Raw genomic sequence first — 20,418 nt, forward strand, 5'->3', positions numbered from 1 at the left:
CTACAGTGGGGAAGGGGCTAAATACCATTTTCAACCAAATGTAATTCAACCAAATCTGCTTTCAATCAAATGAGGTTTCAGTGAAGTGGGCTGCCTGAAATCATTTTCGACCAAATGTAATTCGACCAAATATAGTAGATCCATATATATATATATATATATATATATATATATATATATATATATATATATGTGTGTGTGTGTGTGTGTGTGTGTGTGTGTGTGTGTGTGTGTTTGTGTGTATAGCATGGTGGAAGGAACTGAAAATGACAATGCCATAAGATGCTGCAAAAACAAGAATGTGTTTAAGGACACAATATTCAGGTAGACACAGTTGTAATACTCTAATCAATCCTGCTAATGCCACTGACTTCTTAGGAAGGACTACATTGCAAATATTTAGGACTAGCAGTAAACAGTGGCACACCCAGCTCTACAACAGTAAATGAAATTGCTGTGATTAGTTTTCAGGATGCACTGAAACTGCACTATGACATCATTGCATAGGCTATGCATCATGGCCTTAATAATACTTTTTAATGGCCTTTTAGCTTACGTTATACAGTGGCATTTTTTGTCTCTTAAGCTGTCAGTAACATGGATCTTACCTTCTTCCTCTAGATGGAGGGGTTGTCCAGTTCCCACAATCCTTCCATTTAAGTTCAAAACCCAGAAATTTGGGCTAAGACTGGAATCATATAGCACTTTTAGGGTACTGGATGCTAAATGCAATGTAAATATTGTAAAGAATTTCTACATTTTAAGAATTTTGGCTTTAAAACTTTGCTAATACCATTATGTGGTGTGACTATTATGCAAATAATACTGCTTCTGTAACAGTAATCAATTAATGTTATGTACTAATTACAGGAGAAATTCCTACATGTTTGGATAGTGGGTCATTATAAGACCAATTAGGTGATTTGTGCTTATTTAAAAGAACAGTTGTTAGCCCTGGCAGATTTTTTAGAGACTGAAAAGGGAGGTTCATGGTCCTCTGTACTGGGAGACTGTAATTCAGGTGGAATATGTAACTGTGATATGTAACTGTAACATGGTCAGAAGTGGATCCTTATGCTTCAAGGGGGACTTTCATGCAGGAAGGATGTCTATAGCTGCCTAGAGTGGGAAGGTCTAGAAAAATCTGTGTAGTCCCAGGCCTGGAGTGGGATGCTGTGGGTCTGAGGTGGGTTTGGACAGGGCTTGCAAATGGTTCATCTAACAGGAACAGAAGTTTGTTAGATACTTGGACTTTTTCTGTTACTTAATTGATGTAAAAATGTGTGCAAGAATATTGTTGTGTTGGTGAAACTATATTTCTTCTCAATATTTTGTTTTGTAGCCTGCTCTTCTCTTAACCTGTATTATATATGTTATATTATTTACATTTATATAGAAAAGACAGCTGTATCTAATTTGACATACAATTAATAATTCTATTTATGAGAAAATTACAATTATAGAAAACGTAACTTTTAGCTGAATATTCTGGTTCTTATCAAATTAAAACACTAATTAATGTGGTGCGCACAAAAACAATCTTTCTACACTTACTTTTTTATAGTATTATAAGGTGGAAATTAATATTCTCTTTTTATTGGCTACTGAATAGTGCTATATTTTTAAATATATCTAATGTGTTACACAAAATTTAGCTTGAATGCAATAGAGTAACTACATTATGTTCTGAAATCTGAGAATTTTACTTTCTTGTATTTATGGACCTTATTTGCATTTATAATCAGTATTCTTTAAAATGGCTACACAAACATTTATTTAACATGTTGCTTAAATATTAAAGTCATTATTCAAATATTGAGTTATTTTATTCTATTTTATCTATTTTGTTGTACTAAAAAGGTAGTAATATTCTATTAAAACTAAACAAGGTATTATATGTTTATACTGTAAATTTTGCTGAGGTTTATTTCTTTTTGTTGAACTAGTTTATTTTTTAACTTTTTAGGCAATGTCAGTCTTCTAAAGCTTGAAAGAGCTGAAGTCCTGATGCTCATTAAGAATGAAAACTTGAAGGAAAGAGCATGAAGACAGTGGCTCATTAAATATCCCACTCATGTCTACAGCAGAAACTGCAGGAAGAGCAGGTGGTAATACAGTGTGGCCACAGGCAAATACTAGCACCAGCAGTTCCCATTATTCATACTTCTGCCTCTATAACAATCTGTGCAATTTTATAACAGCCTTACAGGGCCATGAAAAGTGTGCTGGTCTATATTTTGACAAAATTGAAGGCTGAAAATGGAAATAAAGGAAAGTGGTACACCAAACAAATATGAAGAACAAAATCCAAGTGAACTTTCCATAGTTTTATTTAGTGTTTTCTTCCACTTAACATTACCATAGGACTTCTTCAGAATAAAAAAACAGATACTCACCATCCAACTTTTGTAATCTTATCATATGACTAAAATACACCTAACATAAAAAAAAACGATTATACAATCTAAAACTTGTTATCTCATATTATGCAACTTGCAGGGCTGGATCAGTCATAAAGTGACCTACACTACTGCCTAGGGCCTGGTGCTATCTGGGGGGCCAGGTTTGGCCATAAAAAATAAATAAAAAAGCAGAAACCATGATTACCAGTTCCACTAATCTGTGTGTGACAAACAAAGATTCCTGTTCTCTGTGTATGATAGCTCCAGTCTCCACTGCTCTGTGTGAGATACTTCCAGTCTCTTGCAGTAAGCCAATGAGAGACTTCAAAGAGATTTCCTGGAGTACAAACAACAGAAGCATGGTCTTTTACACAAGGCAGGTATATTTGCTGCTATATCATATTGAACCAGAAGAGGGAGAAATGTTTGTTATTTGCTGTCATATGATGTTGCTGCAAATATATTTGCTATTGAGCCAAGTATCAAAGTTGCTGCTGAGATCAGAGGGAAAAATATTTGCTGTCAGACTGGGGTAGCTGAGAGATATTTTCTTGTGATGCAGAGTTAAGGTGTGTGTGTGTGTGTGTGTGTGTTTGTGTGTGTGTGTGTGTGTGTGTGTGTGTGTGTGTGTGTGTGTGTGTGTGTGTGTGTGTGTGTGTGTGTGTGTGTGTGTGTGTGTGTGTGTGTGTGTGTGTGTGTGTGTGTGTGTGTGTGCCTGTGTACAAATAATTGGTTCCTGCAACCCACAGTAGTTATGGTGTAAAAGAAGGAATCAATTATAGTAAATAGAAACATCATTATATGAGGCACGTCACTTGGGTATGATGCTTGATATCCTTGATTTTGGTGACTGTTGACAGTGTGTTTATTATTCCGCTATGATTAAACTGGACAGCATGAAATCTGATAGTTTAATATTAATATTTTAACTATGAATGCATTTTAATTTACCTTGTATCATCTGTCTAGTACCTAGATGTGTAAATCTATGAGTGGTTAATGCATCTGTAGTGCGGAGTTTGATTCCTTCAGCCTTCATTGGTCTACTGTAGAACAGTGATCAAATCACTTCCCCAGACAATGCTCCTTGGTTACCATTGAAAAGGGGCACATGCATCTAGTGGGCTGTCTCAAGCTATAAGCAAATGCTTCACAAATTTCTCTTTTGAAGTCCTGTACTCTTCACATAGCTGCTAATTAGTACTTTACTATATGCTGTTTGACTAAGAATCTCAGCATGTCTTGTAGTTTAATGGATTGCCAGATACATTTTCAATAAATCTGAGTTTCAAAGGACGAGAAGTTTTCTGTTGCTCATTCCAAGTCTGTTTCATTGTGTGACTGATTTGTTTTGTTCAGCAAATGTCTGTCAAAGTTTTGACATAAAATTTTAAATTACAGTTTTAAATTAAATTAAATTACAGTTTTAAATTAAATGCATAAAATTAAAAGAACACGCATGCTGATAGTTTTGAAAAGTATTCTTTGGCAATTAGGGACAGACGGACAAATAATGGGATACTGATATGACTTGAGAGGGGAAGCTCATTACCCTGCCTAGGGCCTCAGCAGACCATAATCCAGCTCTGGAAACTTCAGTTCACTTAATACTAATTTGGTCATTGATGCCTAGACACACACTGGCATTTAACTCCAGCTGCCAAAATAATTCTCTTTCTTCTGCCATACACTCCAAATCACTCCTTGGGAATTTATATGCAGAGAATCAAGTTTATTTATTTATTTTTATTTATCACAATGTTTACCGGTAATGTCCCAAACCCATTTTCATCAGGGACCCAGGGAGAAAAGCTCCAGTTATACAGTTCATTTTATTATTTTTAAACATACTAAATATACTAACAAAATGGCAGAAAATACTACTAGTGAAACTAACATTACTACAATACTAAGAGTATTGGCATAAATTAGTTGTGCATGAACCATAGTAACAGTGTAATTAAACTGGCAATATAAGTTACTGTCAAAAACAAATATAGCAGCAGTAACAGTTCTGAAAATAAAAACGTGTTAAAACATTGACAAGTCACTCCATGCCAGTATAATGCATATACAGTATTCTATAACCTGATATCATCCAAGTATTCAAAAATCCTGTTTGTCATAAGCATATCATACAACAAGATATCAATGTATCCATATCCCGTATTACTTTGGAAAAAGATCATAACAAATAAAGAAGAAACAAATGCAACATAAAGCAGCACTCCTGTCTTTATTCACAAATCACTTCAAGCTCCTTGGCTAAAAACTATAAAGGAAGTCAAATAAGGAAGGTAAAGAAAATGGTTACTGTTTATAAAGCTAAGCAAAAATATGCCAAATAAAAGGATACAACTTGGAAATGTAATACCCAGCTTATAGGGAGCGATAACATTGTCCAGTCATAAAATATTTAGACCAGTATTCATAGTCAGTTAATCAAATGTGTTAAGGCTTTTGGGGGTGTGAGTGAATGATGGTCTGGCAGTGAAGTGACCCATGCTGTCACTGCAGCTTCCGGTTCTAGTCCCACTATAGCTAATGACCAGTCAGAGCAATAGTAAGTGACCCCATGCAGCAGGCTTGTGCACAGCATGCAGCTGCACAGGTAAACAGTCAGTGTCCAGTCCTGAACTATGGACTATGACATTCAGGTTGCTGTTCCCTTTACTGTAAAAAAACACACAAGATGCCACTATGGACACTGTAGCCTCAGAATGTCTGCCATCATCCTCAAAGTGTTTTTATGTGCGTGTCGATACTGGTGTACAGGTGCAGGGGTGTTACGCTGGTATAGCTGTGAATGCTATGTCAAGTTGAGCATTACTTTGCCTTGCACTGTCACTTCCTGCACTTTTACAAACATGTTGTGGGGTGAGAGATCCTGCAATTAAACTTGGCGACTCCCTACCATTTCCCTCAGGCTGCCTTATAAATATAACTATGTTATCAGAAGCAGCAGTGACACCCATTCTGCTGCTGATGTCATCCAAATTTAATGATACAGTTGAACTGTTTATTCCTGATGCTGATTCTGTAAAAATAAATTATAAAACATTAATAACAATTATAATGCAACAGAATACAGTACAGTATGCTTACAAGGGGGTGAGGAGGAAGCTTCCCATGCACACTGCCTTCATTTTCATTATTTGCTGATGTACAAGGATCACCTAATAATAATGAATTGTGACGTGTTTAATGACATCATTCCTTGTCAGCAAATCTGATGTTTGTACCGAAAATGTCCCACTTTGGGCATTTGAAAAGGTGGAAACCCTAATGGTTCTAACCCTGCTTAATACATGCCTCACCATATTTTCCTCATTCTTGTTCTGGCTCTTCAAAAGATGGTAGCTCCTGTGAAGGCACAAGGCCACACTCCTAGCTCTTCTGATAGAGATCTTGAGCATGATTTTCCTTTTGGATTATTCATACCTGCAGAAGATTGAGACATGCATGAAACATAGCACTTCAAAAAATATCAATATCTGGCAAGAGTTGAGTGACCACCTGTTAACCCTGACATGTGTAACCCGCCCTGGTCAGCACTGCCCATATATCATGGCTGAAATCTCACAAAACACACTCTACTTACACTGTAGGTTGGGAAGGGGGATTGGGATTACTGTGCTAAGTGAATGACCAGCAGAAAGTTTTCTGAGAACATGCTATTTTACTTCAGTATTACTTATTAATTCAGTCACAGTTCTGCAAAAAAGAAATTCACACTTCCGTGAAGTGGGACATATCAGCATTTGTACTTTAGCTGTACCAGAACACAGTGTTATATGCATTTTGAAAACAACATTCCAAACACCTTTCATATTTTAATGTTATCCTCAAATGAAAGGGAATATTAGTATAGTACTGTACTAATTCATATGAGTATGCATATCCAAGTGAAAAGAAAAAAAATAATGTTTAGGCAGGATTACAGACATATTGATATGTTTTATGTAAAAGAAATTCAAATACAGGTAACAAGACTGGCCTTCTCTCTTTTAATCATAGCTGAGGAAGAAATTAGATATAACATCCAGCAGCAAAAGAGAAGATGAAAGCGACTGATTGAATCTTCTGTTGTGTAACAAGTGTCCAAGAGAATATTTTTGTCTTACTAGTTTATGCTATGTATAAGAAATCAATATACTAATGTAATGGTAAAGTGAAAACATTGTTTTAGAAGTGGTTTCTATATTACTTCTAAGTAAAATATTGTTATAGCTTTGCAGATGAAAGAGATACAACTGAAGACTTAACAGATCAAGAAAAATGTTTTATAACCTGATTTTTAACCTGATTAACTAAAATAATAACTGGGTTTTTAGGTACTGTATTCTCTGTATTGAAAGTACATCATTTGAGAGAAACACACACCCCTTCAGAAAGTCTAAAGCCCTTGCATAAGCACTTCCAATACACAAGTTTTACATCAATAAAGATTTTACTGCTATATTTCAATATTGTATTAAATTGTGTGTAAACAGTGTTGTGTGGATTTATTGTGCTTTTTTGTTCTCTCCGCACCCATTTTTCTCTTTTGTTTTTCTTATTTTGCTCATGTATTTTTGGCACTGCGGTGGTGGTGCTGCGGTAGCGCTGTCGCCTCACAGCAAGACGTTGTCCTGTTCGATTCTCAGCTAAAGCGTCTTCTGGTGTGGAGACATGCGTGAATGGGCGTACCTTCGTTGAAGGTTGTACATCCGGGCTAGCAACTTGGTATGTAAAAATCTGCTGCCAATCATTAGCGGACCGAAGTTCCGCTGTGGCGACCCCTAACTGCGAAAAGCCGAAAGATACAACAACATTCCTTTCTTCTTTTTTGTTTTCTTTTTCTCCCATGTGTTTTCTTTTTTTTACAGCTTGAAATGCCTCAGGAACAGACCAGGTATGTATCTCTCAGAGGAAGGAGTGTCACCCTCAGCCCATCCGGATACATCATTGCAAGATCAGAGTGGAGGTGCTGGTCCTGCAGGCACCCTAGCACGTGGCAGCCTGGCAAGCCTCACACAAAGGAGACTTCAGAATTTGTTTAAGGGATTACTGGTAGAAGTAGTGGACAGGAGAATTCAGCCAGTCAAAGCCTGTCTTCAGAGTGTAGAAGACACACTCTCCCAGCTGGTGTTGGCCACCCTACCAACACAGGCTGCTAGCCCCTCAACATCAGGGTCCTCCACTGCAACACCATCTGGCAGTGGATGTGTTTGAGGGTCTGTGGACTCAGATTCCAACTGGCACTTCCTCAGCCCTTCTTCCCTTACCCTTACCCTTTCTCCTTTACCCTCTTCCCTATTTCCCACCCACACTATCCCCTTATAAAAAATTTTGAAAAATAGGGGGGGTCTATCCCCAACAAAACATAATGCCCACCTTCTCCTACCTCCTCCAGCACAAACCCTCTTGATGTTTCCCCTTTTGTGTTCCCCTCTTTGTCTAGCTTCCCCTTTTCCCTCTTTGTCTATATTCCCCTTTTTCAGTCTTTCCCATCACTCACATTTCTATTCTTTAATGAAACCATCAAGGTTTTCACAAAAAGGACACCCCATTTTAAAAATTATAAACCTCTTTTCTTTTTTTAAAAAAAAATCTTAGCTGCTGCTCAGTCTGCAGCTTTCCTAAAACACTTTGAGCATAACTGTGCTCAGCCGCACTTGTCCCTGATATGTAAAAAAAAAAAAAAAAAAAGTAACAACTTACGATTTTGCAAAGTAATTCACAAGTTCATAATGCTGAACTTTATACAGCTTGCTCTTTTGCGAAAAGTGGGAGTGTTTTTAAAAAAGAATTTGCTTTCCCTTATTCATCGCAAATGCCTTTCACAGACCTAATTTGCATATCTGTGTAACACCGTTATTCTCACATAATTGCAACTCATTTTCAAAGCCATGCACTTTGAACACCAGCCTCAGTCTACAGAAAATTACATACATTTTCCAACAAAGGAGTTATAAAAAAGAGGCAAATGGCAGGCTAAAAGGAAGAAATCTATGCTGAACTTAGAAGGACTAAGGAACATTACTGCAAGGAGAAAAACAGAGGCTGACAGCATGGCTGATGCTATGGAGCTTCAAAGACAGCGAGATGAAAACTACATGCAAATGTTGGCGATAAAAACAGCAAAATTAATAAGACCACTGATAATGAAAAAACATCCTCTGAGACAACTAAAAGAACAGACATTACCAAATTAGAGGAAGAAGATTCTTTAGATCAGGTCAGAAATTATATATTAGTAATTGATGGTTCAGTTAAAGGAAATGATACTTACACTTATAGAGAGGATAATGAACATCGAATAGTGTTATGCCTGCCAGAAACAAAAATACTGGATGATAGGTAGGACCTTAGGATGAATAAATGTAAGGGAAAATGGAGCTGTTTTTATTTATGTTAGATCAACTGATCTCATCTTTAAGAACTCATTGAATATTAGTAAGGAACTTAAAGCCTTATTGGATAATATAGCTTGCAGAGGTGTTGGGACTTATTTTTTTTATTTTTTCAAAATCAAAAATAGAAAGGTGAGTTATTTTAACATAAATGAAAATATTTTTTTGAATAAACTGCTACATCAAAAACATGGCCCCTTTTTAAAATATCCAGGCCTAATTTTAGGCACTATTAAGACAGGAAGAAGTCCAGTTGTCAAGACAAGACAAGATAATAATGCAGCAGATATATTACAATATCTGACTAACACAAGAAAGGATTTTTGCTAAGTCATGTAACATCCATTTTATCTGTCACAGTTGTTAATGCGTGGAGCGTAAATAATAGTTTTTTTTTTTTAATTGCAAAATGTGCTGCATTCACATAACATTGATGGTATTGTTATTTGTGAAACATGGTTACAGAACAATAACTGGAAAACAATTTTATCAGGGTATAAACGTTTTACTATAACAGGCATTCTGACAAGAAATCAGGTGGAGATGTTATACTAAGGGATTAAAGATTGCATTAGGCCTGTGATTCTTATACCTTTGATGATAACAGCAATTATGTAGATTGTGTAACCATGACAATAAAAACAGCCCTGAATCAGATAACAATTGTTGAAGTGTAGAGACCACCAAGTGCTGATGACCTAAATGAATGTATATATTTCTTGCAAGCAACACACTAAGGAAAATGATTATAGTTGAGACCATGAATTTACCAAAAACAGACTATAATAATATTGATTATACCATGACCCTCAATTAATATTCCAAAACGTGCACGCTGATTTGTCAGCGTGCACGTTGTAAATTGACTTATACTAATGGAAAAAGGTCCGGTCGCCTGGACTTTTTCCATTAGTATAAGTCTTTTTTAAAACACTGTCTCGCTATGCTAAAGGAGTTTAACATAGCGAGACAGGTTTTAAAAAAGCAAAGGAGATCTCCGTTGTTTTTTTTAAAGCTGTCTCGCTATGTTAAACTCCTTTAACATAGCGAGACAGTGTGTAAAAAGCAACGGAGATCTTGCTTTCTCCGTTCCTTTTTTTTTAAACCTGTCTCGCTACGTTAAATGGGTTTAACATAGCGAGACAGCTTTAAAATAAGGAACGGAGATCTCTGTTGCTTATTTTAAAGCTGTCTCGCTGTGTTAAACCCATTTAACATAGCGAAACAGTTTGTAAAAAGCAACAGAGATCTTGCTTTCTCCGTTGCTTTTTTTTCAAAACTGTCTCGCTATGTTAAATGGGTTTAACATACCGAGTCAGCTTTAAAAAATGCAACGGAGATTCTCTGTTGCTTTTTTTAAAGCTGTCTCGCTATGTTAAACCCATTTAACATAGTGAAACAGTAAAAAGCAATGGAGATCTTGCTTTCTCCATTGCTTTTGCCCACAGCTCTGATGTACTGCGTAGGCATATGCATGCACAGTACATCAGAACTGCCGCAGAATACCAGACAGTCTGCTGCGGAAGGACAGCAAGGAGGCATTATACAATGCCATTATTTAAGAAAAGTAATTATTTTTTTTCTTAAATAATAGGTTCATAGGTTCATACTAGGCTATCTGCCCTAGGGCATTTACAAGCCTAGCCAGAGTGTGTTTGGCTTTCACCACCCATTTTAAAATGAATTTTGCTATGCCCTTTTTCGAGGTTAGTATACTGTGCATCTGTCTAACAGTGACACAGAAGTGATACCTGGAGTAAATCTACAATCTCCCATCCACTCATCAAGATTCCTCTTGAAGAGAGTCAATGAGGGACTCGGCCTAACCTGGACTGGGATTTTATTCCAGAGTGAAGGGAGCCTCTGGGTTATGAATCTGTCCCTCCAGCATGTCCTATTTATTTCAGTGCTGTGGTTCAAGTCTCTCGAGGGCGTAGCTTGATGGGATTTGGATTTTCTGAGGTGCAGCATGTCCATTAATTCCAGGTTGGACATGGCTTTATACATCAGGCACAGATTGCCTCTGAGCAGGTGGTATGCCACTGAGTAGAGCTGGAGTTTCTTTAACCGGGCAGCATATGGCATCTGTTTGAGCCCTTTGATCCTCTTGGTGAGGTACTTTTGGGGTCTTTCCAGTTGCTGCAGGTGTCTGGTAAGGTACATCCCAAAAGGGGCATTGTACTCAATTATGGGCCTGATGAGGGATGAGTAAAGAGGCACAATGACCTCCCCTGATCTAGATGTGAATCCCTTCATGATTAGGTGGGCTATATAAAATGATTTTCTAACCACTTTGGCCACGTGGTTGTCGAATGAAAGATTGCTATCAACTTGGGTCCCCAAGTCCCTAATTACTTCTTCCGTACTTAATGGATTACCATCTATGTGGTAATTTGTGGGCACTTTGTTTTTGCCGAAGGGGATGACTATACACTTTTTGGCGTTTAACTTGAGGCCATGGCTCTGGCACCAGTTGTCTGTTTCTATGAGGACCTTTTGTAGGATGCTTGTATTGGCTAGAGAGTCGATTATGGCGCCGAGTTTGCAGTCATCTGCGAACTTGGTCAGCCACAGTCCTTCCGTGTTGGCCTGTACCTCCGAGAAATATATACCGAACAAGAGAGGTCCCAGGACTGAGCCTTGTGGGATGCCACTTGTAACTGGTTTGGAATCTGACATGGCTCCAGCAATTCTAACCATGTGGGTTCTGTCCTTGAGCCAGTTTGCAACCCATCTAGTGACATAGGGGTTTATATTTAAGCTGGTGAGCTTATCTATAATGCCCGAGTGGGGTATTGTATCGACGGCTTTTGCGAGGTCCAGGTAGGCTGTGTGGACCACCTTACCCTCGTCAATGGCCATGGTGACTGTTTCAAAGAAATCGACCAGGTTTAAGAGGCAGGATCTGCCCTTAACAAAGCCAAACTGGATAGGATCCAGTGTCTGTAGGTCTCCAATATCTTTATTTATGAGGTCCACGATGATCCTTTCCATAGCTTTGCAGACCAAGCTAGTCAGGCTTATGGGGCGATAGTTTCCAGAATCCGCTGAGGCACCACCTTTGTGGAGAGGGACCACTGTTGCTGTACGCCACTCTTTGGGTACATATCCTGTAGTAAGGCTGAGATTGAACAGTAGTTTTATGTTTGGGTTTAGTTCTTCTTGGAGTTCATGTAGGATGCAGCCCGGGACACCATCTGGTCCCATTGATGCTGTGTTTTTTGCTTTGGAGAGGGCAGCTGTTACCTGAGCATCTGAGATGTCAGGGGGGCAGCACTCTGCTGGGATAGATATTTTCCCTTTTGGTGGGGAAGGGGGAGAGAAGTTTGCGCTGAACCTGTCAGCTAGGATGTTGGCAATGTCTGTGGGTTTGGTGTATTTTTTGCCATTTTGGACTACTTCTGAGCATATCTGGGAATTCCCACCCAGGTTGCTAACATAACTAAAGAAAGCCTTGTGATTATCCTTAGTGTCCTGTGCAATTTTTCTCTCGAAGCTGGCCTTAGATGATTTTATGAGTGCCCGTAGTTTTTTGCTAATACTGATCAGAGATGCCTTCCCTTTTTGGGATTTTGCTCTATCATGTAGTAGCTTCCTCCTTCTGTTGTATAGTTTGTTTATGGCTGGGGTCCACCAGACAGGACGCCTGCCTTTGGAGGATTGGGTTTTGTTTGGGATTGCATGATCCATGCATTCCTGAAGGTGTTCATAGAATGCGTTTATAAAGGATTCTGCGGTCTGGGCCATATTTTCCACAGGCCCAGGGGCTTTGAAGGATTCCACCTCAGTTTTGAGGAGTGTGAAATTTGCTTTAGAGAAGTTTTTCACTGTGGTTTTCTGGGCAGGGGCTGGGCTCGGGATGTGAATATCTAGTGAGATTAGTTTATGGTCTGATCTTACCAGTGAGGGATACACTTCTGGTCTGGAGCATAGAGTCCCCATGTTGGTGATGATCAGGTCCAGTATGTTTTCCCCTCTTGTGGGAGTGGTAACAAGCTGTTCCATAGCATTTGAGTTTATAAATTCTAGGAACCTTTGGGCTAGGGTGTTGGAGCTAGAGTAATGCTCCCAGTCTATGTTTGGGTAGTTGAAGACGCCCAATATAATGGTGTTTGGAGAGACCTTCATATTTTCCAGTGTTCTCAGGAAGGCCGAGTGGGGTTCCTGGGTTTGGGAGGGTGGTCTGTAGCAGGCTATAAACTGGAAGGCAGTTTTACCCACTGTTAGTTACACATGATGCTTTGTGCTGTGCCACCAACCTGGAGGTGTGGGTATCTTTGACGAATATTGATACTCCCCCTCCTTTTGTGGTTCGGTCCAAGTTTTGGGGCCGAAAAACATGGTATGAGGTATAACCTGGTAGTGCTGGGGTGCTCTCGGGAGCCTTGAACTAGGTTTCTGTTACTGCACAGATATCAGTGTTCTCAATACTAAGGAGAGTTTTGAGTGCATGCATCTTGAGTTTTAGACTTCTGGCATTGAGTAGCATTACTCTTAGTTTCTTATCCCTTGTGATACCTATGGAGGTGGGTTTGTCTTTTGAGCCTTGCCTAAAAAAGGCACTATGGGGGTGGCAAGAGCCTTTGCCAGTATCCGAAAGCCCAGGGTTGACAGGTGCAAGCCGTCCCTAGCGAAGCATCGTGGCTTGTCGAGCATGTCATCCCAGGCTGACAGGCATTGGATCCCCTTTGAATGACACCAATACTTAAGCCAATTGTTGAAATTGATCATCTTGTCTTCATATTGTGGCATCATTCTTGTTGAGGGTAAGATGCTACTCAAGGTCAGGGTCATACCGGCCTAGGCTACATGCTCAGAGAGCTCCTTTATGTCTCTTTTCATGTAGTCCAGGGAGGTATGTCTCAGGTCATTCACACCAGCATGGACAATGACTGAGTCATATTTGTACTTGCCTTGGAGTGACCTGAGTGCTTGTGTTATGTGGCGGATCCTAGCGCCTGACAGGCAGCTCACCGTGACCTTCTCCTTGTTCAGCCTGGTGAGTGGGACGTCAGTGTGCCTGACGATAGAGTCACCTATTACAAGTGTATCAGGTGTGTTGTTTAGCCTTGGCTTAAGGGCTGTGACTGTGAATGTGAATGTAATGTCATTGTATAATAGCAATAACCCACTTCTGGGTGTGGGTAATGCTGGATTTACCCACGGTTGGCTTTGTTTGGCCACTCGGGCTTCGCCCTTGTGACCAAACCACGCCAACCGTGGGTAAATCCAGCATTACCCACACCCAGGCGTGGGTTATTGCTATATTACACAACATTAATAAGGAAGTTATTTGCACCATATGTACAGGAACAGCAGCTGTTGCATATTGCAAACAAACCTACTAGGAACAGAACATAATTTTTTTGTGTTCCAAAGGACATGTTACAACATGTCAAGTTTTATCAACTTTTGCATGCAGTGATCATGGGGTTATAAAGTTTAAACTTCTGCTAGATAATTATGCCAAACTGAACTTTAAAACAATGCTCAGAAAATTATTAACAGACTATATGAAAGCAAAACACTCTGTAAAACTAAGTGGAGTGATGCATTCAGTGAGAAGACAGCAGAAAGAGTGTGACAGGTTTTGAAAGGGAAACAATGTACAAAAAAAATAAAAAAATGTTTAAAATCAGGGCCTAGGCATACAAAGTCATGCGGATATATTTCCATAAGAACAAGATACTTAATTAAGATAAGAAATAAAATATATAAGTAGTGGAAACCAGGCCAAACTATAACTTTGAAAACTGAAATAAATAAATAAGTTGGACAAATTACATACAGTGTGAGACAAGATTGGCAAAATATATGGAGAAAATGTATATAAAGATATTGAACATAATAGGAAACCATTTGATATGCAGTGGATATAAAAAGTGTACCCATCCGTGTTAAAATGCCAAGTTTTTGTTGATATAAAACCACACTAAATCAATTCAAAACTTTTCCCACCTTTAATGTGACCTATAACCTGTACAGTTCAATTGAAAAACAAACAAATCAGTTAGGGGAAAAATATAAAAAATAAAAAATGGACAATAAGCTAGTTGCATAAGTGTGCACACCCGTAAACTAATACTTTGTTGAAGCACCTTTAAATTAAATTACAGCATTCAGTCTTCTTAGGCAGGAGTATATCAGCATGACACATCTTGACTTGGCAATATTTGCCCACTCTTCCTTTCAAAAGCGTTCCAAATCTGTCAGATTGCAAGGGCATCTCTTGTGCACAGCTCTCTTCAGGTCACCCCACAGATTTTCTATTGGATTTAGGTCTGGGCTCTGGCTGGGCCATTCCAAAACTTTAATTTTCTTCTGGTGAAGCCATTCTTTTGTTGATTTGTATGTATGCCTGGGGTCATTGTTGTGTTGAAAAGTGAAATTCCTCTTCATCTTCATCTTTCTAGCAGACATCTGAAGGTATTGGGCCAAAACTGACTGGTATTTGGAACTGTTCATAATTCCCTCCACCTTGACTAAAGCTCCAGTTCAAGCTGAAGAAAAGCAATCCCAAAGCATGATTCTGCCACCACCATGCTTCACCATGGGTGTGGTGTTCTTTTGGTGATGCAAAGTGTATTTTTTGTGCCAAATGTACCTTTTGGAATTGTGGCCAAAAAGTTCAACCTTGGTCTTATCAGACCATAACACATTTTCCAACATGCTTTTGGGAGACTTGATGTATTGTTTTGCAAATTTTAGCTGGGCCTGGATGTTTTTCTGTGAAAGAAAAGGCTTCCCTCTTGCAACCCTACCTCATAATCCAGACATATGGAGAATACGGGAGATTGTTGTCACATGTAGTACACAACCAATACTTGCCAGAAATTCCTGCAGCTCCTTCAGTATTGTTGTAGGTCTCTTGGCAGGCTCCCTGACTAGTTTTTGTCTTGTCTTTTCATCAATTTTGGAGGGACATCCAGTTCTTTGCAACGTCACTGTTGTCCCATATTTTCTCCACTTTTTGACGCCTGTCTTCACTGTGTTCCATGCTATATCCAATGATGTGAAAACATTTTTGTACCCTTCTCCTGACTGATACCTTTCAACAATGAGATCCCTTTGATACTTTGTAAGCTCTCTGTGAACCATGGCTTTTGCTGTAGCAGGCAACTGAGTTAATGTCAGGAAAATCCTACTAGGACAGCTGAACTTTATTTGGGGTTAATCCGAGTCTCTTTAATTGATGGCAGGTGTGTACCCAAGAAGATTGCATGCTGTAATTAAATCAAAAGGTGCTTCAACAAAGTATTAGTTTAAGGGTGTGCACACTTATGCAACCAGTGTATTGTACGTTTTTTTATTTTTTATATTTTTTCCCCAACAGATTTGTTTGTTTTTCAATTGAATTTATAGGTCACATTAAAGGTGGGAAAAGTTTTGAAATGATTTATTGTGGTCTCATTTTTTTATATCACAAAAACCTGGCATTTTGACAGGGGTGTGTACACTTTTTATATCCACTGTATATACACATATATATATATATATATATATATATATATATATATATATATATATATATATATATATGTGTGTGTGTGTGTGTGTGTGTGTGTGTACACACATATATATATATATAATATATATATATATATATATATATATATATATATATATATATATATATAATATATATATATATATATATATATATGTATATATAATGAGGCTGAGAAAGACATACAGACTGATACACTGTGGATAGTTTCTGAAGGTTTTTCTCATACTCAACAGACTGCAGATGTATTTACAAAATCCTATTCAAAACAGTTTGTCTTCACAAAGGGGTCGAGTATTCATTTGTGACAGTAACATCCAGGTAACTTCAAATATTGAAATTAAATAAGATTATGTTGAAAAACTACTAAGCAAACTGGACCCTAGTAAAGCACAAGAATGAGGTAAACTTATCAACAATGACCTGAAAACACTTTATCGTGACCATTTGTTATTCACTAGGTGAATTGTAGACAGATTCTTTAATACTGCTGTCGTGTTGTTGAACTCCTCTTTAAGGGAAAGGAGAACAGAGCAAATTCAGAGTCATATAGACTTATTAGTGTACTTTCAATTTTGGAAAAATAATCAAACAGGTTATTTTGGTTAACTTATTATTAGAACTGATATCGCTGGGACTTAAAACCATAAATCAGCATACATGTTCAAAATAGTCTATAACTACCTGCAATATGCTGTTCTGCAACAATATAGTAATAACTATAAATGAAAAAGTGTGTTATGATGTAATTTATGTAGACCTGTTTTCTACCTTAGATATGGGTTCACATAAAACACTGATCCATAAATTAAAACAAGTGGGTATTAATGTAGTTTTGAGATGATGCTGCGTGTCTTAGAAACAGGGCATGGAAGGTATCATACAGCAACTGGACAGGTGAAATTTTTGGTTACAGTCAGGGTGTTCCACAGGGGTCCAACATCAGTCCATGCTTATTTAGGTTGCATCTTTCTCATTTATGTTTTTTTTTTCATCTAAATTACTCAACAATCTGTATGCAGATGAACTGAAAATGAAAAAACTGATTTTATCTCTTAACGATAGGACATGCCTGCAAAAGAAACTGATTGACTGGGCTCAAGAGAATACTATTCTTATAAATTCTTCACAAACTAGGCATATAGGATTTGGGAAACATATTATGAAGGGTAAACATGCAATACAGCACACAATGACTGAAACTGTGGATTCATTTAAGGACCTGGTGTTATAGATAGATCCAGCTTTGAGTTTTTCTGATCATATGAACTAATTTAATGTTAAGTATAGCCTGTATAAAATATTTGTGAACACTAATTAATCTAAAAATATATGATCATTGTTTGTAAGTTATATTAGACCCAAACTACGAGTATGGAATAATATTTTGGAAAAGTTATAAGAAAATTAACATAAGAACACTGGAAAAGAGTTCAGCAGAAATATACCAAGGGCATCCATGGATATGAAAATTTAAGTTATTATGAAATTTAAAATATCTAAACTTGTGCAGTGCCTCATATAGAAGTTTAAGAGAAGACTTTATTCGGATATATAGAACATTCAGAGACAACTACCTCTGGGAATGCTGGGGGTTGTCAAAGTGTAGCAGAGAAGCATTGAGCAGCCTGTGTAGGAGATTATATAGGGCCGAGAAATGCACTGATTAGTTCTCTGACACAGTTAATGATACTCAGAACAGAGTACCAAAATATATTGAAGCAAGCACAAAGATATTTTTAGAATACCTTGGGCCTTTACTATTGGGATGACTGTTTTAGTATACTGGCAAGCTAGAAGTGCAAAATTGCCCATACCTGTTGTTTTTATGTATGTATGTAAGTAAATGTTTGGTAACTTTTGACAAGAAATGAGCAGATTCTGAATAAAGTTTTAAACAAATCAGTGCATCAGCCCTGGACCACTGACAGCAATCATGCATTTTCCTACATGAAACGTGTTGTTGCATTGCATAACAACTGCACTCTAATTTTGTTGAGTTGTTCATTCCATTTCCTTCTACCTGCTGCACTGGATTTGCTTTTCTTGTTGTTTCATGGATGTTACAGTAAACTACCTCATAAATGAAGGCTGCAGAAGTCAGAAAAAGAAAATGTAAAGCACTTTCAGAGTAAGAGTTTTTATTTAAACAATGTCTTCCTGAAGAACATTGGGACCAAAGACTGGTCTCTGCAAGGCTATCCAAATTGTTCTCAGCTTTAATCAGTACCATTTGTACACTGTTGATGATCTTTGTGAACAAGTCAGTTCTTACTATTGACTGGAAAGATGAGAAAAACTGTCTCATCAAGATTTCGCCTTGACTGCCTTGGATTGCCACATCTTCAGCTGGAAAATGGTGAGTATATGCATTGCATTGATTTCAAAGTTCTCGGTTTCATTGTATGCCTCTGTCAGATTTTTGGAAATACTAAAATAAGATACTATAAATGTAAAATATAGTCTCACTTTTAGACTCATCAAAGATCGATCGATACCTTTCTCTTACTCCACCCACCCCTCTCACCTTTTGTAGTTAATGTGTTACCAGAATGATGTTGCTTTAAAGAATGAAATCAAATAGTACTGTTCCAGGAAGAATATACTGGGCTATTGTTCAGCAGAGTGCCAACATGGTAAATGAAGGCTTTATTTTCTCGTTATTTGCCGCTGACAACAGTAAGTGTTCATTTTGATGCACTGCCCCAATTCCTCTTCCTTTGTGTACTGCTCTAATTACTATAACTGTTTGCTTTAGGTTATCATTATTTTCATAAGTGCTTAACTCCATGCCGTTTCAGTGGAACATAAAGTCATTGGACAAAGAAGAACATTTCTTTTGTTCATTTCTCAGCTAAATAAATATCTCATTGTAAGAAATACACAAGGCTGGTCTTAAACTGAAAAACAAAGGAATTATTCACTGGATGTTTTATTAGTGTAATATAGTCCTGTATCTTGGAAACACTATTTTGATGTAAAAAAGTTCTATATGGTATTTATTTCATTTTGTCTTATTACCTGTCCTTGGTGTCACCCCATTGCATTGCCTATGCAATATCTCAGTGGAAAATTTAAATGCAGAAACTGTATGCATGTATTGCCACTAGCAAGCTCAGCAACACATTACATAAACAAACGCATTTCAGGCATGCCTGGTAGCATTTCCTAAGACAGAGCAACACAAAGCAGCTCTACATACAGCCACACACACACACACACACACACACACACACACACACACACACAGCTATACCACAATGGCATCTACTGTGTATTATGGAGTCATATAGAAGGGGTCCTCCTAAATATACACAAAATGGGATGAAAAAGGATAAACAGAAAAGTAAGAAGTAGATGGAAGCAAGTAGAGGAACATGGGGAAGGGCAACATATAAGAACATGTAAGATTATGGAAGGCAGAACAACTTTTTAAAAGAGTAGAACTCTATTTTCACTTGTATAGAGATAGAAATGAATGGGAAGGGTGACAGAAAAACAGGGAAAGGAAGGAGGGGGTAGGAATGATTTTATAAGCAAGCAGACAAACACAAAAAGGGCAAACATGCAAGGGTGATGGATATGCACACACTAGGATGTGAGGCACAGTATAGATAGAGACATGCAGAGTAGGCAACTGGGGATGGGAAGAGTGGGACACTGCACAAGGTATTAGGCTAAGGTTTGTGGATAGAGGGTGTAGGTAGCATATAAAATACCACCCAGCTTAGAGGGAAACTAAACTGATCCATCACCAACAGGATCAGTTTGGCTAGTGGTATTGGGGCGTCCCTACTCAGGTAGCCCAAGATCAGGGTCTTCCAGGTGAACAAATCTTGTTTCAATTCAGGAGGCATTATTATGCAGCCAGAATGCATGCCCATTGGGTCTATAACAACGGATCGAATACACTAAATATCAAACGTCTGGAAAACTGAAAACGCAGGTAATAGAAACTTGTTTTATGAGATCATGGTACAGTGAAAATCGGGAAATTTGCCCTTTCTTCACTGTAGTGTGATCTCGGAGTTCCCCCCACAAAACAAGTTTCTATTAACTGCGTTTTTTATTTTCCTGCCATTCGATATTTAGTGTATTCGATCCGTTGTCATAG

The sequence above is a fragment of the Protopterus annectens genome, chromosome 5.part0 (genome assembly GCF_019279795.1).
Source record: "Protopterus annectens isolate FY-2018-M chromosome 5.part0, PAN1.0, whole genome shotgun sequence".
Taxonomy (NCBI): Eukaryota; Metazoa; Chordata; order Ceratodontiformes; family Protopteridae; genus Protopterus; species Protopterus annectens.